We start from the raw sequence: 5,000 nt of genomic DNA on the forward strand, positions 1-5,000 counted from the left end.
ATCTTTGAGACAAGCATATGACTACTGGCAGGATCAACCAGGGAGCTGCGTCAACTAGAGCTGAGCAGCCGGCCGCCCGGGAGTGTGTCCCGGGGGCCCGCGCGAACACGCAAGCGTCCGCTCAATTATTCTGCAAACAGGAGGAGGCTGAGCTCCCCTGCACAATACACCTCGAAACCCTCTCAGGTCCCGGCGGCGCGCAGCGCCGTCCTAAGTACTTGGTCGGGTTCGAGAGAGGCGCAATCGCCCGGAGTTTGGCGAGTAGACGCTTTAGGTGCGACCACCCGTGCTCCCAACTGAGCTTGCCGCTGCCGACAGAGGCCCGGGAGCGTGCTGTCGTGGCATTGCCGGCGGGAGACAACACGCGCCACCTACGGTGACCGGCAGCTCCAACGCCAGCGCCACAGAAGGACAAAAGCCCCACTTGGGTGCCGAAGCGAACTCTCCCAGCACAGCGCACGCGCCAACACGTCCGCACAGCTGCGATACAAACCACCTGCGAGAACCGCAGAGGCGACCGAGCAGCAGACGGCGTCGCGGCGCCGAGCGCCGGGCGGCGGCGCATCCTCAGCGCACACAGTCCTCAATCGGACCAGCACACTGCAGATGTCCACCGCGCTTCGCACCGGGCCCGCGAGGACCTACTTTGGCCGCACGGCGCCGCGTGCAGGGTGCGCCGGCGCGCAGCTGCGCCGCCTGCCGCCTCCGTCGGCCGGCGCGCCTGCCACTGGCCGCCCCCACCAGCCGGCTGTAGCGCGTGCGCCCACGCACCGCGCGGCCAGCACGCCGGGAGGCCCCCCCTCACCGGCCGGGGACGGTCCCACCCAGCCACCGCCGCGTATCGCTTCACACCCAGATGCCATTCACGTTCGTGGGCATGGTGGGTATCGCTGGAACAACCGGTTGGTAGCTCAACCGATCGTCGCCATCACTGATTCACCTCTAGCGAGAACAACCGCACCACAACGGTTTACCAGTTGTTCATTTGCATAACGTCACCAGCAAACGTAGGCGTCCATCGCCATTTGCAAATTCAACGATTGTTGCATGCCTGTGTCAGGTGTCACGACACACTATGTCTGCCCACATACACGCAACAACATGTGCACGCTTCGCGAACACGTGGAAGGTGGCCCCCGTACGTATGCGATGTCCATTGCGCGAACGACTGTCAACCGGCCTCTGTCGCATGTCGCAGATGTGGAACGCAGTGCACCATGCTATCACGGTGTGTGAGAAGAGACGACTACGTCTGACAACACGCGCCACTACATCAACAGACGGCTCATGCTGATCGCCATCCAGGGCATACCACACTGCAATCCAGCTCTTATAGGGAGACGACACGTAGCTGAGTGCACAACATTTGGACCGCATGGTTCGCCGTTGTTGGCGCAGTCGTTGTACGGTCACATGTACCACGATGTATCATTCAGTACATGAGGACCAATGTGCAGTACAGTGTGTGATTTGGACGTACAACATCAGCGGACAGTTGACACAGGCCGTACCACAGCGTAGGCTAAGTGCTTCGCACATGCGAATGCCAATGAACAACTGCAAATGCCAATGAACAACTGCAAAGGGCATTGAGCATGTACGTCCTGCTGCCATCCACATTACAGTGTATAGCTGCAAGGTGTTTAACATGAAGCGATACACTGGGGACCGGGCAGTGCGAGTAGCAAACTATATTGCGGGGGTTGCAGTTAGGCAACACTACACTAATTTAACGCGTCGTATGACAATTACAGAGCAGGTTAAGGCCCAACGTGTGTTGGGTTAAGGCCCAACGTGTGTTGGGTTAAGGCCCAACGTGTGTTGGGTTAAGGCCCAACGTGTGTTGGGTTAAGGCCCAACGTGTGTTGGGTTAAGGCCCAACGTGTGTTGGGTTAAGGCCCAACGTGTGTTGGGTTAAGGCCCAACGTGTGTTGGGTTAAGGCCCAACGTGTGTTGGGTTAAGGCCCAACGTGTGTTGGGTTAAGGCCCAACGTGTGTTGGGTTAAGGCCCAACGTGTGTTGGGTTAAGGCCCAACGTGTGTTGGGTTACGTTAAGGGGCAATGTGGGTTACGTTAAGGGGCAATGTGGGTTACGTTAAGGGGCAATGTGGGTTACGTTACGGCGCAATATAGGTTACGTTACGGCGCAATATAGGTTACGTTAAGGCGCAATATCGGTTACGTTAAGGCGCAATACAGGTTACGTTAAGGCGCAATACAGGTTACGTTAAGGCGCAATACAGGTTACGTTAAGGCGCAATACAGGTTACGTTAAGGCGCAATACAGGTTACGTTAAGGCGCAATACAGGTTACGTTAAGGCGCAATGCAGGTTACGTTAAGGCGCAATACAGGTTACGTTAAGGCGCAATACAGGTTACGTTAAGGCGCAATACAGGTTACGTTAAGGCGCAATACAGGTTACGTTAAGGCGCAATACAGGTTACGTTAAGGCGCAATACAGGTTACGTTAAGGCGCAATACAGGTTACGTTAAGGCGCAATACAGGTTACGTTAAGGCGCAATACAGGTTACGTTAAGGCGCAATACAGGTTACGTTAAGGCGCAATACAGGTTACGTTAAGGCGCAATACAGGTTACGTTAAGGCGCAATACAGGTTACGTTAAGGCGCAATACAGGTTACGTTAAGGCGCAATACAGGTTACGTTAAGGCGCAATACAGGTTACGTTAAGGCGCAATACAGGTTACGTTAAGGCGCAATACAGGTTAGGTTAAGGCGCAATACAGGTTAGGTTAAGGCGCAATACAGGTTAGGTTAAGGTACGACATAGGTTAGGTTAAGGTACGACATAGGTTAGGTTAAGGTACGACATAGGTTAGGTTAAGGTACGACATAGGTTAGGTTAAGGTACGACATAGGTTAGGTTAAGGTACGACATAGGTTAGGTTAAGGTACGACATAGGTTAGGTTAAGGTACGACATAGGTTAGGTTAAGGTACGACATAGGTTAGGTTAAGGTACGACATAGGTTAGGTTAAGGTACGACATAGGTTAGGTTAAGGTACGACATAGGTTAGGTTAAGGTACGACATAGGTTAGGTTAAGGTACGACATAGGTTAGGTTAAGGTACGACATAGGTTAGGTTAAGGTACGACATAGGTTAGGTTAAGGTACGACATAGGTTAGGTTAAGGTACGACATAGGTTAGGTTAAGGTACGACATAGGTTAGGTTAAGGTACGACATAGGTTAGGTTAAGGTACGACATAGGTTAGGTTAAGGTACGACATAGGTTAGGTTAAGGTACGACATAGGTTAGGTTAAGGTACGACATAGGTTAGGTTAAGGTACGACATAGGTTAGGTTAAGGTACGACATAGGTTAGGTTAAGGTACGACATAGGTTAGGTTAAGGTACGACATAGGTTAGGTTACGGTACGACATAGGTTAGGTTACGGTACGACATAGGTTAGGTTACGGTACGACATAGGTTAGGTTACGGTACGACATAGGTTAGGTTACGGTACGACATAGGTTAGGTTACGGTACGACATAGGTTAGGTTACGGTACGACATAGGTTAGGTTACGGTACGACATAGGTTAGGTTACGGTACGATATAGGTTAGGTTAAGGTACACATTGTTGTAAGGAAAGGTTTAATGGGGGGCGGGGCGGGGCGGCCGGTTTGTTGATTGTGATTATAGTAAGTGGATGCCTGCGGCATCATCTGATTTGCCACGTCAGGATGCACCTTTGGCTCATGACAGGCGGCGCTCTCATTCCATGCTTGTGGCAGACCTGTGTCTTTCATTCCTGCCATTGTTTGTGTGCTGTGAGAGGAGGCAGTATTGTGATGTTGGGTGCACCCCTGTGTAGGACATGTGTGGGTGTTGGTGGCTTGGCTGAGCAATGGTGGTTGTCGGGTGGGTGGGATATTCTGTTTTCTGAGTGGACCTCCCAGTCTGGTTATGACAGTGTGGATTGTCTAATGTGGCGGAGAGGATGCACTGGGTGTTGTTCCATGCTGGTGCTTACATATTGTCTGTGTGCGTGTTACAGGCAGAGAGTAGTGCGTGATAAGGGTGTGTGGCTGACGTGTGGTTGTGATTGTGAGCAGAGTCTTTCAGCATGTATACGGACAGTTGTATACATTATCTGTATTCTGATGGCTCTATCTATTACTAATCAGCGCCGTGTATACGTTTAATCCGGTTCCAGTCGAAACTGTTGTATCTCTGTACATTAGTGACACGGCGAGCCCGCTATGTAGTTACTCGTCTCGGCAGCTTCCACCGGTGTATGGCAAATGATTATAAGGAATCAGTCTAGTCGTCAATACCGATGGTGTGACGTCACATGTCTGGGGTGGGGGACGCTGCGCCCTTCCGGTGGGTCATGGCCTAGAAAGACTCTTCCCACGCAGGGGGGCGTGGACTGTCATTGACTCTTCCAGGTAATATACTTGCCGTACGTTCTTGCGACTGCGAGTGCAACGCTCACCGGTACCGACATGGATGGAGCGCCTCCTAGCTGACCGCTCAGCATCGGCATTCGTACAGAGAGCAACGCGGTCGCGTCTCTAGCTCGTAACTGGTACAGCCCGCAGCTCATGTATAGGGACAGCGGGAATGTCGCATATTGGAGATAACTCTTCATGAAACGCATGTTATAGGGGTGGATTGCACATTGCGACTGCGGGAAAAGTCCGCCGTTCATCCGCTGGAGTTGCGAGTTGGGCGGTTGGAGTGGGGCGCAGGTGGAGTGATTGCCGGTCCACGATTTCGTGCGGCAGAGGCGCTGGCGTTGGGGTGCTGTGGTCGACAGAGGACGCAGGCTTTGTGGGTGGGGTCGAAAGATGGGCACTGTGGGCCCATCGATGTCTTGGTCGGCTTGGCGTCTCATAGATGGCGGTATCGTCGTTGCAGGACGTCATGCCGCGGGAGACCTACAGATGGCGCTGTGTTTTGTGGTGCGCTCGACATGGCGGACGTAGTGTTGTCAGATTCGCATAGATGGAGGTATTGCATGTGGTTTCG

The 5,000-nt window shown here is 52.9% G+C and overlaps 1 non-coding gene across 1 annotated transcript in view; it reads right to left on the reverse strand.

The window, feature by feature from the left end:
• The window catches only part of LOC124586545, a 1,910-nt gene extending 1,866 nt beyond the window's left edge, over positions 1–44 (reverse strand). Inside the window, exon 1 of the ribosomal RNA XR_006975149.1 lies at positions 1–44. This exon is cut by the window's left edge and continues 1,866 nt beyond it. This is a non-coding gene — a ribosomal RNA (small subunit ribosomal RNA).
• Between the last annotated feature and the right edge of the window lie 4,956 nt (positions 45–5,000).

The sequence above is a fragment of the Schistocerca americana genome, unplaced genomic scaffold, assembly GCF_021461395.2.
Source record: "Schistocerca americana isolate TAMUIC-IGC-003095 unplaced genomic scaffold, iqSchAmer2.1 HiC_scaffold_558, whole genome shotgun sequence".
Lineage (NCBI taxonomy): Eukaryota > Metazoa > Arthropoda > Insecta > Orthoptera > Acrididae > Schistocerca > Schistocerca americana.